This window comes from Mesoplodon bidens (genome assembly GCF_964165515.1).
Source record: "Mesoplodon bidens genome assembly, chromosome: 20".
Taxonomy (NCBI): Eukaryota; Metazoa; Chordata; class Mammalia; order Artiodactyla; family Ziphiidae; genus Mesoplodon; species Mesoplodon bidens.
The window spans coordinates 14,541,201-14,558,262 of NC_138181.1; the positions used below are offsets into that span (position 1 = coordinate 14,541,201).

Here is a 17,062-nt window from a genome sequence, read left to right on the forward strand (position 1 = left end):
TAGAAAATGCAAACTAATCTATAGTAACACAAAGCAGATCAATGATTGCTTGGAAAGGGAATGAAGAAAAGGGAGAGATGGATTCCTACGTGGCATGAGGAAATGTTTGGAGTGATGGTTATGTTTATTATCTTTACTGTGGTGATGGTTTCACGTGTGACCATATAGGTCAAAATTCATCAAAGTGGACACTTTAAAGATGTGTACTTCACTGTACATTAATTATACCTAAGTTTTAAAATATAGGCAGTCTAACTCCAAAGTCTGTGCCCTTAACCACCAGAGTATATGGCCTCAGATATTATAAAATGTCCTACTTAGAGAAAGGATATTGACTTTAATTCAGTTTTACTTTAGTGCAACATCACTTATTTTAGTCTATAAGCTATAAAGGGCTAATTGACGCCTATTGTTCTAATTAGTGATTTTGTTACCTCCCTGCAAATTAAATCCTGAAGGACAAATTTGGTTCTGATCCCTGTTCCCCTACACTGAATGGTCCCACCTTCCTGCTGTTTTCATTGAAGCAGCTTCTGTCTTTTCCCAGCTGTCTCTGATCTTACCAGTTACTTTTTGCTTGTTTAGGTAAGACTCTTTTTTTTTCTTTTTTCACTTATTCTTTTTATCTATTTTCTTCACTGTCTGCTATTCTAATCCCTCGGGTTGTGAAGTTAAATTAAAGTGGCAAGCATACACTGCATATAAAATTAAGTAAAAAAATATCAAAAAGGTTCTGTGCTGAAGGAGGGCTTCTGCTACACCTTTTCTATGGAGGAAAATGCTCTGTTAGAGGCATTTTTATCGACACTGACGGTTAATTCACTTAGAGCACTTAGAGCTGAGTCTGAGACACTCCCAAAGTTTCTGAGATCTGAACGCTGGGTAATTGGTAATTTAGTGATACAAGTTATAGTATTAACATTTTAAAACATTCCAGCAAAGCATGCCATGTTCTTTTTTTTTTAATTTCAAATACATATATAATTTTTCCAAGTCTCCAAATATTTTTTGTTAGTTTCTGCTTTATAAAAAAGTGAATCAGCTATACGTATACATACATCCCCATATCTCCTCCCTCTTGCGTCTCCCTCCCACCCTCCCTATCCCACCCCTCTAGGTGGTCACAAAGCACCGAGCTGATCTTCCTGTGCTATGCGGCTGCTTCCCACTAGCTATCTGTTTTACATTTGGTAGTGTATATATGTCCATGCCACTCTCTCACTTCGTCCCAGCTTCCCCTTCCCCCTCCCCATGTCCTCAAGTCCATTCTCTACATCTGTGTCTTTATTCCTGTTTTAATTTTAGTTTTGTAGGAAAAGATTTACCCTGAAGTCACGATTGAAACAAATACTGATTTTCTGGTTTCTGAGAGAGCTAAAAGTCAGACACAAATCAGAATTTGGAAGGCGGCGCATACAAGGAAGAGCTTTAAAGCTTACATGTCTTTAGCTACATGGAAAATCCACCTCTGATCTCAGAGCAGCTTATTCATAAGGGCCTCAGAGACTTGGGACAGTTCCTCTGCCCGGCTGACCGGAAAATTAGGCAGTCAGCACTTGATCAGAACTGTGTATTAACTCCACTCAGAAACATAATCAAGGCTGGGAGCTCCGAGGGTGCCTGTGTCAGCTCAGTTAATGCTGAACTGAGGACCAGGGCTTTCTCTTCGTGGTCTCCACACTCCAACTACCCAGACCTCAAACTAGACTCCCCATCCCCCGCTTCTGGCACCACTGCAGTTAACGTGTGAGGGTGGGCAGAGGGGAGCATTTAGCACTAATCACCTGTGGCCCCATCATCAAATGCCTTGGCCCAGAAATAAACTGTCTAGAACTTGTTTGGTCTTAACCATGACTAATCTGCCTCTATATAATTGATAGTTGATTGGGTATAATTATATTGTTTAATTACCGATATTTTATGTTTTAAAAAGGAATGAAGTAACGCCATTTGCAGCCATATAGATGGACCTAGGGATTATCATACTAAGTGAAGCCAGACAGAGAAAGACAAATAACAATATTTTATGTTTTAAAACCCAAAGATCCTCTTTATAACAATGTTCTGACCACCAGAATTCAACATATTTAACTGTAGCAGCAAAAACAAAAGAGCTGTCAAAATCCAACAAGAGCTCAGATGAAATCTTTGCATTTCAAACAATCCTTCGCAAGGTATTCCTAAGAAACAAAGGAAAGAGATAGCTTCTCATTGTGGTTGTAAAGGCCAATATCCTCACGTGAACCTGAAGTTTTTTTTTGTTTTTTTTTTTTGCGGTATGGACCCAGCTGCTCTGCGACATGTGGGATCTTCCCGGACCGGGGCACGAACCCATGTCCCCTGCACTGGCAGGCGGACTCTCAACCACTGCGCCACCAGGAAAGGCCGAACCTGAAGATTTGCATTTGAGAATATCAGACCAAGAACTTTGAACTTGAGCTTTTAATAAACCTGCTGTGCTGCATTAAAGTAGAATAGTAAAAGCCTCCCAAATGGATTCAGACTGAAAGCTAAACGTTGATCTAACATTATTATTTCAAAACACTGCTAAGTTAGTATACTCCTAGCGTCCACTCTAATTTTAGCAAATTTTGGCCTGAATCCGAAAGATTATGATCTTATCCTCCAGAGAGGGCACTCACCAAGTCATGCTGAGGCCTGACCACGTATTAAGATGGGTCAATGGACAGCATACTTAGAGGAGAAGAAAAGTTTACTACCTTCAGGCAAGAGAGAAAACAAGAGCAACCAAATCATAATAATGACCATCAAATACTGAACACGTGCTTTACGCCAGGAACCATACCTTCTATACCTGTTGCCACCACCTTTCCTGAGATCTGGGCAAAGGAAATGTTGGTTTCCTATTTTCAGTTGAGGCACAGAGTAGAAGCATTTGGCAAATATCCTACAGGTCGTAGTGACAGAAGCAGGAGGTAAGGCTGAATCCGTAGCCCAACCTTATTTTATATCTAGCAGTTTGACTGTGTTCACTGCACTTTCATCATCCTTCTTGACAAGACCTGGTTCATAACACAAAGGAAACATGAGAATGATGTATATGTTAAAGTTGGTCCATGTTCAAAGGCTAGCAGACCCAACTGGTAATGCAAGCTCATGCTGCTTTTTCTCTCTGCTTAACTCCGGAACCAGCAGACAAGCAATGCAAACGACAGGAGAGATAAAGAGAAGAAAAGTGGACACAGCATTCACCTGCTGCATCCGTCCGAAGGTCCTGCATGGATGAAGTATTCCACCATATGCAGGGAGCATAGGAATCTGTGAATAGTCATGCCATTGGGGCTGGGGTGGGGGGCAATGTCTGTGCTTGAGGGGGAGGTCTGTAAACTGCCAGAGAAGGCAACTGCACTTTTGTTTTAATTTTTTTTGGATCATTGGACTCAAAGGCCTCCCCAGCATAACTTCCTTGTGTCTTTAAACTGTTTCAAACATCTATATAGACTTCTGAATTAATCTCTCATACACACACACACACACATCTTTCTTTGTCTCTGGTCCTTTTTTCTGGCTCTTTCTCCGTTTCTCTTAAAAAGTCCCTTTTGGGGGCTTCCCTGGTGGTGCAGTGGTTGAGAGTCCCCCTGCCAATGCAGGGGACGCGGGTTCGTGCCCCGGTCCGGGAAGATCCCACGTGCCGCAGAGGGGCTGGGCTAGTGAGCCATGGCCGCTGGGCCTGTGCTTCCGGAGCCTGTGCTCCGCAACGAGAGAGGCCACAACAGTGAGAGGCCCGCGTACCGCAAAAAAAAAATCCCTTTTGGGTAACAATTCCTCAGAAAAGAAAAAAAGATCAAGACAAAGATGATCTTAACTTGGCAAACAAACTCTAAGCAACCCAGAAAGTCCTTAAAAGAAAGGAAATGAGGTTGCCTCACATTTTTGGTCTCCCTGGGGCAAAACACTTTCCCATGCGACAGTGCACTTAACTTTATACAATCATTTTGAAATTCACTTATCACTTTATCCACATTTTGTATAATACAGTGTAAGAATCCACTTGCAAGCCAAAGCATCCGTGCATTAAGGAGGCGTGCCATGGTTCAGATCAAGTTCAATTTTATAGGTTTATTTATGGCAGCCCCCAGCTACACCACTCTATGGTAATCAAAGTCAGCCTCCTTCATACCATCTTATGTATATTTCAGATTTCCAAACTCAGGGTTAGAAGCCTAAATGTATTTTGTTTTTCAAACAGTCTGAAAAATGAAAGAGGCCCTGCAAAAACATATCTAGATTGGATCTAAATGGAATTATACCACTACAGCTGAACTGAAGAGCAATTGGAATAATGCAATAGCTATTTGCCCAGTAACTGGTGCATCAGCGAGTGGCTCTGAATTATCTGCTAGTCACCACTTGTGGTTTTATTCACCAGAGTTTAGAAGAGATCTTAGGGCTCATTTAACCCTTTCCCTCTCATTTTACAGATGAAGAAAAAACAGTCCAGACAGTTGATGTGAACTGTTGAGTTCACGAAGCTACACGCGGTATCCATCTAACTCAATTCTTCATCCACTAATTATAAGTCTCGTGTGTGTTTCAATAGCATACAGCCTCTGTCTTACTTTTCAACACGAGAAGCATTTGTTGAGCAATCAGTATGTGACAAATACTGCATTCGATCATGGAACTCGAGTATGAACCAGGGTTAAGGACTTGGCCGATGGAGTCGGAAAAACTAAAGGTTTAAATCTGACTTCACTACTTGCTATCTCTGTGCCTTTGAACAAAGGACTTAGCAGCTGTGGAAGCTCAGACAACTTACTAAATTTCTAAATGGGATTTAGTTCTCTCCTTCATAAGTGTGGACACTTTAATGAGATAATGTAACTAAAGTGCTCAGCCCAGTGCCTGGAATTTACTAAGGATTCATTATGATGATGATGATGATGATGATGATGATGATGACAAGTTGAAGAAAGCATTGCTCATACCTGCTCAAGGGCTAGAAATCCAAATCTAGAGACATGCAGGGAAACAGTGAAAAATGATGGACTGAGTTCAGTGCCATCCTGGAGGCCTGTATGAAGGGCACAGAGCCACCGATTCTGTTGAAGGAAACGCCACCCTTGGGCAAGCTGGGCTGGGCCTCAGGTACAGACTTTTTGTTTCTATAACTTTTTAATTTTATTTTATTTTACTTTATTTTTTACTGATTCAGTTTTACAGCAAACCCGATCATGGCCTAATACAGGGGAAGGAGTCAGAGAGGAAGAAATATCGAAACACAACTAAAATAACGGGCAAGGGACTTCCCTGGCGGTCTGGTGGGTTAGACTCCGCGCTTCCACTTCAGGGGGCACAGGTCTGACTCCTGGTCAGGGAACTAAGATCCCGCGTGCTGTGTGGCACAGCCAAAACAAATGCAGTAAACATTAAAAAACAATAATAATAACAGGCAAGACGTCAGCCATTATTAACAGAATTTAATATGATGTTCAGCATTTTCCTGGTGATATATTCTCTGGTCTTATTAGAACTCCAATCTAATTTAATGTTTTTAGGATTGGCATCTCATGTTTCTTTTATTTTTTTTTCAGATATAAGTCACCCCAAAAAAAAGCAAGAAATTGGGAATATTCTCTACCTATACAACTTTTATATGCTGAAAGAGTCCTAACCTTTTTCTTTTTTTTTGATCAGAAATATGCAATCTTCCTATATGATGGAAAAGAGGCCAAAGCACTGGAGACTACAGCATGGAAAATAAAAAATAGGACTTGGGACGTGAACGATTCCAAAATCAAATTTTGGCTCCGATTTTGAGCAAATTACTTAACCTCTCTGAGTGCACTTTCCTGTACAAGAGAGGAATCATATCTACTGTATGGGGGCCAGTGATGATTAGAGGATGTAATACACAAAAGAGATTTTTTTTAAAAAGTCTATTACCCACAAAATTAAAAAAGAAAACCTGGAGAAATAGATGACCCTATGAGTAAAGGAAAGCTACCAACTCACTCATCAGTATCTCAGAAAATACAGTTGAGATAAGAGGCCAGGGCAGGAGTGTGTGCTTTAAAGCAGGGATTTGGGGCAAGGAGATGTAAAAAAGACAGAGAAAGACAGTGTAAAAAGTATGTGGGGGCTTCCCTGGTGGCGCGGTGGTTGGGAGTCCGCCTGCCGATGCAGGGGACGTGGGTTCATGCCCCGGTCCGGGAGGATCCCACATGCCGCGGAGCGGCTGGGCCCGTGAGCCATGGCCGCTGGGCCTGAGCGTCCGGAGCCTGTGCTCCGCAATGGGAGAGGCCAGTGAGAGGCCCGCGTACCGCAAAAAAAAAAAAAAAAAAAAAAAAAAAGTATGTGGGTGTGTGACTGGGGAAGAAACAGAAATAGAATCATTCCAAAATGTATTATGAAAGAACCAATTCACTTCAAGGGTCATATGCGGACGGATACCCCTGAGGCCTCCAAGAGTAAAAAGCAGCTCCTGATATAGACAGCCTGCCTCAGAAGAAGGAGTTTTCACATTGGGCCAATCTAACTTAAAAATTTATATGTGATGTGTGAGCTGGCACATGAAAATTTTCTCTGAAATCCGAGTCTGTCTGCCTTGGGAATTACTATATTACATTAGGAGGCCCAATACCAGCTATAGTTTACAAGAAAAGAGATCCGTTGACATATTTTTGAAATGGAATTTGGATAATTATTTACAGTGGGAAGAAAAGAAAGCACTTGAACCTTTGTCCTGACTGAAGGTATTAGCTCACAAGAATCAGGTGAACCTGGGTGCCTGCCAGGAAGTGAATGAATGTCTTGCTGAATGCCAGTGTTTAGACTTGACAATACAAAAACAAACAGCATTGCAAACCATGATTTCCTTTTACTTCCCTGTGGAGGATAAACGTATTCGTTGTCTAAAGCACAAAATTGTCAGGGAGTCTACAGTCTGTGACTAAAAGAATTGGGCCCACTACCTGTGACTTTGTACAGGGATTATCTTCCCACTGCTAATAACAGCATTAGGTACATACACAAAAGTAAATCTCTGTTTAAAAAAAGAAAAACAAAATGGAGGCTTCCCTGGTGGCGCAGTGGTTGAGAGCCCGCCTGCCGATGCAGGGGACACGGGTTCGTGCCCCGGTCCGGGAAGATCCCACATGCCACGGAGCGGCTGGGCCCGTGAGCCGCGGCCGCTGAGCCTGCGCGTCCGGAGCCTGTGCTCCGCCACGGGAGAGGCCACAACAGTGAGAGGCCCGCGTACCGCAAAAAAAAACAACAACTGATTTCCAGGGTATCTTTTCCAGGGTTTTAAATTTATTTAGAAATACATACAACATACACTATATGAAGGTTCTATCAGCTGAGATTTGAGGTCACCTAAATCTTTCCTGGCACTTAAACAGTAGAAATGTCCATGGAGACCTTTCCTTACCCTGATTTCCCAGTCACACAGACGAAAAATCAAAGACCTTCTTATCCTAATCTTCCGCGAGTTATTTCTCTAAGTAGTGCGTCTAACAGCTGTCAGTTCAAACATCCAAATCTCTGGCTTCACGCTTCTGATAAATGACTCTTGCAACATTGTACTTGTGAAATCCACTGACCAGCTGGGAGCTTAGGACTTTTAACTCGGGCTGTCACCTTCAATCTATCATTGTGGATTGGAAGAGAATCACAGCTCTCAAACTGAGGAGCTTGCCAAACTCAGAAAGAGCAGTGGCAGTCAATTAAGCAGGTAAGGAATCAACTTCCCAGGTTTCTCCTCCAAAAGATAAGGCTCTGTTTAAAGGAGACACACGGAGAGTAAATGCAGATGACGGAGTTCGGACACTCGCCCTGGCAAAGGAGCCCTGCCAAGCCCCACTTGCCATCACAGAGGTCTGGATGAAGGCAAACAGTCTTCCTGCCCAATACAGCCTATGTGGCCATTTCCATAAGTTGGGAATTCTCTCTTCGATCTTGGGATGTTGGGATGAACTGATGCCAGCTGTATGTCCAGGTCACCAGCAGGAGATGGGTCAGCAAACACACCCCACGTAGGAAGCACACGTGCAGAAAGTTCATTCCAGAGCCAAGAGCATCCCTGTGATCATTTGGAAAGGCCACTTGGTCCATGTAAAACTTAACTGACATGACTTACATAGTTTCAAGTATGCTCATCACTGAAATATCCTTTGGGAAACATGCTTTAGAAAATATCATTATGGCTGTATGTTTCAGAACTCAGTGGGCGTCTAATTTTCACGGCCATTCCTCCCGCTGATCTCTCTGCTGAGGCACTGGGATAATGCACCTTCGTGGCTTTGCTCTTCTTAGAAATACATATCTGACCATTTCCACTCATTCAGAGAAATTTCCCCCTCCACAAGTCAATCCAATTGGGGGCAATGTTCATTACAACTCTACTGCAGCTGAACCTTAAAAACAAATTAAAATGATGCTACTTCTGGGAGCTGAACACATTTATAGACTGGCCATCATCCAGGGTCCTGTATCACACACGCCCCACTATGGTGCCTGTCACTGGGCTGGAGGGAGGGGTGCCTGACTCTGCAGAACTTCCCCTCAGGATCAATGTTCTAAGGGTGCTGATGGCTTCTATCTTATTTCTTTTCCACTTGAAACCCTGATCTTTGTGGTCCCATGGGCTCTCCTGCGTCTTAACGACCAGCTGAGCTCTCCCTGCCTTGCCTTTTAAAGGAGTCTTCTGGTTTCTCACCCCCTGCCTTGACTTTCCCTCTTTAGGGATATGAGGGATGTGTCACTACACTCTGACATTCTATCGGTTTATTCATAAAGTCAAGACACACATGCTTTCAGGGTTGGAAAGAATCTCAAAGGACATCCACAATCACCCTACAACATTTCAGTCAAGGGGACACCCTGCTGAGGCCTGAATACCTCCTTTCTCCTACAAAAACCTATTCTTCCGTAAAAGAATATAGTAGAAAAGTGTTTATTACACTGAATATAAATCACTGTTCAAGTCTGTACTCATTGTCTCATTCCTAACCCTTCAGGACAGAACAAAATGGAGGATAAGGAATATGGACTTTGATGACCAAAAGATCCAACTTGGGGCTTCCCTGGTGGCGCAGTGGTTGAGAGTCCGCCTGCCGATGCAGGGGACACGGGTTCGTGCCCCGGTCCGGGAAGATCCCACATGCCGCAGAGCGGCTGGGCCCGTGAGCCACGGCCGCTAAGCCTGCCCGTCCAGAGCCTGTGCTCCACAACGGGAGAGGCCCCGACAGTGAGAGGCCCGCGTACCGGGAAAAAAAAAAAAAAAAGATCCAACTTGTGATCCTAGTAAAACCATGGCATTGGGTTGGCCAACAAACGTTCGTTTGGTTAATGAATATGTTGTTCAATAAAGTACTTGGTGAAAATGAAAAATGTCTTTTATTTTTTACTTGAAACTGAACAAACTTTTTGGCCAAGCCAATACTTGCTGTGCAAGCTTGTACGTAACACCCAGACTCAACAAGCATCATTTGCTTTGACTATATACCGAACCACCAAGCTATGATTTGAAGGGGTGAAGATTAACTGCAGTATTTTAGTATCTAGTCCAGGATCCAGAACACAGAGGACATTAAACAGATGCTCTTACTTTTCTGTTTCTCCTTCTTCCACATGAAAGTCAGTCTCTCAGATGCGTGAAAGGCCACGATGCCTTCCTTGAACAGTTTCTTGGTTCCAAATTCCTCAACGGTGACTCTCCTTGAACATGTTGTTCTAGTTGATTCTGTTTCTAACATGGTACCCAGAATGAAATGCATGGTCGCACGTGCGTTCCAGTGTGGAGCAGAACCGTGCCGACGTACACACCCCATGCCTGCTCACTTAACACAGACTCAGGTTCAATCCTCTCTCTGCCACCACCTGTTTGCCAAGTTATTCTAAGTTTTTTCAGTCTTACTTTTCTGCCTGTATCCCTTGTCCTGGTGCTTGTATCTGTCTCCCTTTGTTACAAAACCACGGATATTCCTGTTGAATTTTCCCTGGTGGTCTCAGATTTTCAACCTAGAAGCATCTGAGGAGCATTATCAAGGTAAGGTCCTTTTAAAACAATGACTAGAAAAGATTTTTTTTCATCTCCAACCTCCAGCCTTTTAATGTACGTGCTTTAAATGTATGTGTTTGAAGAATCAGTTGCTTTACCATTAACCTCAAAGGCTGACAAGACTGCTTTGTCATTTCCCTCCTGGATTCTATGTACTTGCTTTAGGCCTGAATCCAAGAGTCTCCCATCTCTTGGTCCTTACCACTTTCAACTTTTCATTGGCTGGGAGCAACCTACAGTCTTCCCAAAGTTTGCTTCTACTTCAAGAAACATGACTATATCAGATGCCCATAAAAGAGGTGATGGGTGGTATCATTCAACACAGTGCCCGGCACACGACACTGGTCCTCCCCTGCCGTTTTCTCATGTCAGTGCCAGCAAAAAGGGGCCAAGACTTTAAAGAAATGAGACTACTTAACAAACACTGTCCTGGGACAAGTATAGGATGCCTTCTGCAGCGCAGAGAACTAATTAGCATTCATTTTCTGTACAAGCAAGTTGCTAATTTGATAGAAAAACCTAAGTAAATTTGCAGCTTCCCTTGATCATACCATATTCATTTTCATTTAGCAACTCGGCCATCTCATGCTGAATATTAGTTTTGAAATTTTAATTGATTATGTGTCTTTTACTCAGTAACCACAAACACCAAGTTGAATTATTCGGCTGGAATATAAATGAAATTAACAAATGGCTGAAGTTACCTCTGAGGAGGGCAAATATTATGTTATATTGTTGTTCAAAATAACAAGCAATGATAAAAATAAAAGTGAAAATCTGCATAGCAGTTTAGAATTTATGAAGTGCTTGTCTAATATCTACATTACCCATTTTAAATACTTGAAAACAGCAGGAAAACAAAAGATGAAAATGACATAAGGGACAACTTAAATGGCACAGGAAATTGGGAAAAGGATTTTTATTATTCCTCTTTTTGTCTCCAAGTGTCTTGTACTGTACCTGGTACATAGTAAGTACTCAATAAACATCCATTAAATGAATAGATGATGGAATGACTCATCATTATTCTCATGTTTACCCAGAACCTGTGTGCACATGACATGCTCTTGAGAGACTGAACAGGGACTTTGCCTAACAAAAATGGACAAGTTGACAATCCGTGAGCCTGAGGAAGCCGATGACTTTGCTATCAATCATCTTTGTACAAGTGGTTAAATGTATATTGAGTTTGAAAGAAGATTCTGAAGATATACTGCTTGGGTAAGATTCAGCTTTACCACTTAGGAGTACTTTGGACAAGTAACATAAACTTTCTGGGCTTCAATTCATTCATCCCTAATATGGGAATAATAAGAGTACCTGCCCCATACGGATGTTCCAAAGAAAACTATCTTAATATGTGGGAAAATGCTTAGAGCTGTGCTCCATACACTATAGGCACCACATATGTTTGGAGTTAACAGGAGTAATATTTCCAGTTCCGCTCCAGCGTCTAACAGAATGTTTACCACAAAGAGCTGATAATGTAATATTTGCTGGACAAATGAATGAACCTTCAGACTTGTTTCCACTTGGAAGAAATGTCTATTTTTCAGAGTTTGTAGTCTCTGGAATCACTCAAAGATGATACAGGACAGAGTGGAAGGTGAGCACACAGGTGATTTTGAAACTCATTAAAGGTGGTACACAGCATTTCCCTAGAAACCAAGTGACTCCGAGGAAAGGTGTGTCAAGTAGAGTCAACAAAAACATAAAGCCACCAATTAGGCAGCCCATTCCCTTTCAGAGACCATGTATAGTCTGTGGAGGCAAGGTTGCGTACTGATTACATCCTTAAGATGGTCCCAGGTCTCATACCGACTGAAGAAAGGCTTTTCTAAAGTGTAATCCATGTAAAAAAGGAAAGTAGAAAGAGAAAACAGTAAAATGTCAAGTTGTTTTTTTTAATATCAGAAATGGAAATCATGTAATGAATTAATATCCACTTCCTCTGATGGAGAGTATTAGTTCAGCTTTCAGGTTAAATATTGTCTGATTTTGTTCTGATATATGTGAAGGTCATACTAGCCCTACTGTTAAATCTGGATTGCCAAAGCAGAAATGTCTGGGCTGAAATAAAAAAGCCTGAAGATAAATGATTTAGAAATACAGCTTGCTTAATGAAAGGACTTGCCGCTACAACTAGATACTATGTGGCAAACAAAAAGTACTATACGATTTCTCTCTTTAAACGATTTCTCTCTTTAAACCTGTCAATCCAACCTCTTGGGAGAGTAGTAAACTCATCATGTCATTACAGCGATTTAGAAAGATCATTTAAGAAGTCGTAGTACTGAGCCAAAACCTTGTGCCATGATTAGAAAAAATTAGAAGCATTAAGTTACCTATAAATAGGAAATCAACATATTAACCTTTACTTTATTTAAAGAGGCAGACACAACATGCATTGCAAATGAGGGACGTTTGCATACACTTATTGCCTATTCCCATCATGATTAAATCCTCTTGAGAAGGCAGGATCGGAGAAGGGATGAAAGCATAATGTTTCATTTAGTCCCCTGGGGGAATCCAAAAATATTATGTGAAAGCAACGGATTGACACAGGGAGTATCAGACCAGGAGGAAAGGGATGTATCCAAAGCAGATGCAAATCCCAAGAAACTAAGAAGGTGAGTTTGTAAAATGAAGATTTACACGTTTGTGTCTTAGTCAATTTAAAGGGGTACTCTTGCAGAAGAACAGTTTTCTAATTTAAAGGAAAAGAAAGAAAGAGAGAGAGGGAGGGTGGCAGTGAGGCAGGAAGGGAAGACAGAAGGAAGGAAAAAAGAAAAAAGAAATCCCCTGTCTGTTTTCAATTCTTTTTTTTTTTTTTTTTTTTTTTTTTTTTGCGGTACACGGGCCTCTCACTGTTGCGGCCCCTCCCGTTGTGGAGCACAGGCTCCGGACGCACAGGCTCAGCGGCCGTGGCTCACGGGCCCAGCCGCTCTGCGGCATGTGGGATCTTCCCGGACCGGGGCACGAACCCGTGTCCCCTGCATCGGCAGGCGGACTCTCAACCACTGCGTCACCAGGGAAGCCCTCAATTCTTTACATGAGGAATAAGAACCATTTATTTTTGCAATTTAGCATGACTACGAAATGAGCAGGTAATAAATATTAATATGTGCCATCCTTAAAGAAAAAAGAAATCCTTGACCAAGTAGTAAATAACCCCTTCAATATGCGTAACTCTTAACACCAGAATCTGCTCATATAATGATATTACGCACGTCATTCATAGTTGTCATTAAAAATATTTGCCCTCCAACAACCGATTCTTGTTCATATACCAGGATAATAAAAGCTACATCTGTGATGTTTACAGCGCTGGGCTGAGGGTTTCACATACACATTCCTAATATATTTCTCGTAAGAAACTTGTGAAATAGGTACTGTGGGTTTTAGGTTTCTGTCTATAAAAAGGGGATAAAAATATCCACTGAGCAGTTCAAAAGACTTTCTTAACCTGGACCACGATGTTTGTTAATCAGCATAAGGCATGGTGAAAGAAAAGGTGATCAAGACACAGAAAGCAGGGCTTCCCTGGTGGCGCAGGGGTTAAGAATCACCTGCCAATGCAGGCGACAGGGGTTCAAGCCCTGGTCCGGAAAGATCCCATATGCAGCGGAGCAACTAAGTCCGTGAACCAAAACTACTGAGCCTGCGCTCTAGAGCCCTCGTGCCACAGCTACTGAAGCCTGCGTGCCTAGAGCCCGTGCCCCGCAACAAGAGAAGCCACCTTGGTAAGAGGCCCACGCACAGCAAGGAAGAGTAGCCCCCGCTTGCCACAACTAGGGAAAGCCCACGCACAGCAACAAAGACCCAACAAAGCCAAAAATAAAATAAATAAAATAAATTTAAAAGACACAGAAAGCAGCAGCTTTCTAATAACTTCTAGGCAGCACTTGCAATCTGAAACCCTTGTCACCAGGGGACCCCCAGCTTCACAGGAGACTTTGGCCCCTGATCTGCCTTTGCAGTTGGCTGGTCCTAGATCAGCATATTCTTTTTTTTAAATTTATTTTATAGGAGTATAGTTGATTTACAGTGTTGTGTTAATTTCTACTGCACAACAAAGTGACTCAGCTGTATGTACTTATTTACATACTTTTTCATATTCTTTTCCATTATGGTTTATCACGGGATACTGAATATAGTTCCCTGTGCTCTACAGTAGGACCTTGTTGTTTATCCATTCCATATATAATAGTTTGCATCTGCTAACCCCAAACTCCCAATCCATCCCTCCCCCACCCCCTCCTCCCCCCTTGGCAAACACAAGTCTGTTCTCCATGTCTGTGAGTCTGTTTCTGTTTCGTAGATAAGTTCATTTGTGTCATATTTTAGATTCTACATATCACTGATATCATATGGTATTTGTCTTTCTTTCTGATTTACTTCACTTAGTATGAACATCTCTAGGTCCATCCGTGTTGCTGCAAATGGTATTATTTCATTCTTTTTATGGCTGAGTAGTTTTCCATTGTATTATACACCACATCTTCTTTATCCATTCATCTGTTGATGTAGATTTAGGCTGTTTCCTTGTCTTGGCTATTGTGAATAGTGGATCAGCATATTCTTGAACCTGCTACAAAGGTCACCTTTCAGGTACAATGCCCGTTGCAGTCACAAGGACAGAATCAGGTTCTACATGAGCTTATGGAAAGGCAGTACGGCAGTTTGGGGCTGCCTGCTAACAAATATTCATGTACTGAACACACTTTGGTGTAAGACCTGCTATCACTATAGCCCACTTCCCAAAAGCAAATTGTGATGCCAAGCACATATAGTCCTCACTTCTCTTTGGTCTTCAGATGCTGCTGCTATTTCCCGGGAGAACATGACAATTGTGATGGAACATTTTGTATGTGTTCACTTTACGAAGTTTTGATCACGTCAGAAACTTAGAGCCAAAATAGCGTCTTGTTCTTTTCTGGCTTCCTCACTATGGAAATGGAAATCAATGTATTTCAGTCTAGTGATTCTCTTAGCAAAACACTATTTTAAAAGAGAAAAAGGCAGAAGCTCGTGGAAAGTAAGTGATAGTGGAATGGTCTTCACCAAAGAACACATTTCAGAGAGACAAGAACCTATTATGTCACAGGGAAAGGGACACTCCTATTAAGGAATACAGAGCCATCTGACCTTTACCCAAGTGCACACTGGATCAAGGATTCACACAGCCTCACACACAGCAAAGGGAGATACACCCATGTTTCCATAAATGAGAAGTTAAGTTGGCCTGAAGGGTATATTTTAATAGGAAGCTAAAATGTAGTTGTACCCCTCATACGGGGAGAAACTCCAGACTTTGTCCCCATACTAGTGCAGCCGAGCTCGAAGATGCTTTATCAGCTTAAAGCATGGCATGCGGACGAGTTATGATTATGAAATGCTACCACGGGAGAGCCCAGAATCCCTTTTTCTTTTTCCAAAGACCTGAAGGAAGAGTAGATGCCTTATTTGGTGAACGCTGGTGAGATCCTTCTCTAAGATTCTATGTACTTGGGTAGATTTTCTGTTATATGAACCTCCTGAGGGAGTATTCATTTTTGTGCATTCTAAGGATACACACTCAGATACACTCTGAATGAATAGGTTACAGCTATTCTGTAAACCCACACATTTGCAGCTTTGGTATCCAAAGGTCACTGGTCAAATCTGTGTTCTTATAGAGAATATGCCACACTGGGGCCCAGCCTGATTTGTGTTCAGGCTATTACGACTTGCTTAGGATAACAAAGTGTAATCCAATGGGAAGTGACTTTCTCTGTCTTTAAATATGGACAATCTCCAGTTCTCAGATGGAAGAGAAAACACATAATTACTAAACACCTATGTGGAGTCACATCAATAAAGCATTAAATGTACAAAACTGCTCTAAATCCTAAAACAACCCTAAAAGGCAGGTATCATTAAAATGTAATGGGTGATAAAACAGAATCATTCGCAAAAATACCTGCCCTGGACCCCACAGTTGGTAAGAAGTGAGGCTCACTTCAAACCCTGAATCTGATTTCCAAGCCTATCCTTTTTGGTTCTACCTTAGGGATTCATGCACTTATCATGTGCTTACTTCTTCTACTGCTTACAAGTGACCTAATCTGTCTGTCTCGTTACTATTAATGGGTGAAAGACAACTAGTATTTCTGGTTCTTTACTCGGCACCAGGAAAAACAACCTGCTCTTTATGTATCAGTCCATCTAAACCCTGTCAAAGTATTCTGACACAGATGTAGAATTTGGACCTCAACTTACAGGCTGGACACAGAACATGGAAATGACAGTTGAGGTGATGTGATATCTTCTAAGAACTGTGAAATAAAGGGAACTAGGCTGCCTTCTGAGAGTGAAATAGTAAAATCAGACCAGACCTATATAAAATCCCCTTTCAGAGAGAGACTATCTCTTCTGCCCAACAAGACTTGAAAACGTATTAATATATATGGTGGTCGGGATGTGGACAGAGTATCAACCACAAGAGAGGACACTCAGAAGTCGAGTAAAAGGAAAGAGAGCCACCAGAACAAGCTTCGGCAGTGCCTGTCCTCCTATTGACCAGAAGTTGTGTCACACAACGCCCCAAAGCTAAGCTGCCTTGTCCCAGCAGGAGGCGTTCCTACAGCGAACATGGACACGGTAGGCAACATTAGCTTGGAACCATGAAATAGTTGTCAATTATCCACACCTACTCTCAGTCTAACCCCGAGTTCACCAAGTAACCAGGTTTTCCCAGCTCAGTGGAAGCAGGAGAGTACACAATAGTTGAAGGGAACGTGTACTTTGACAGATTGTTCATTGTGTTTCTCATCGTTGATGGATGGCCACTCTGCTTTCAATCTGTTAGTCTCCTTCAAGTACTTCAATGTGATTCAGCATCCTTAGTTGTGTTCATCCTGATATTGTTATCATTTAATTTTGGGCGGTAAGGTAAAAAGTATATCTTTGACCATGATAAATTTACCAAGATATTGTTACAGTGTCCTTTGTAGCCAGTGGAGTCAGCTGGTCACTAGCTGGTGACCAGAACAACCA

At 42.0% G+C, this 17,062-nt stretch overlaps 1 protein-coding gene across 3 annotated transcripts in view; it reads right to left on the reverse strand.

Annotated features, from left to right (window-relative positions):
* Positions 1-17,062, reverse strand: part of UNC5D (unc-5 netrin receptor D) — a gene marked incomplete at its 5' end in the record, with an annotated part of 611,405 nt that overhangs the window by 515,151 nt on the left and 79,192 nt on the right. The window lies entirely within an intron of this gene.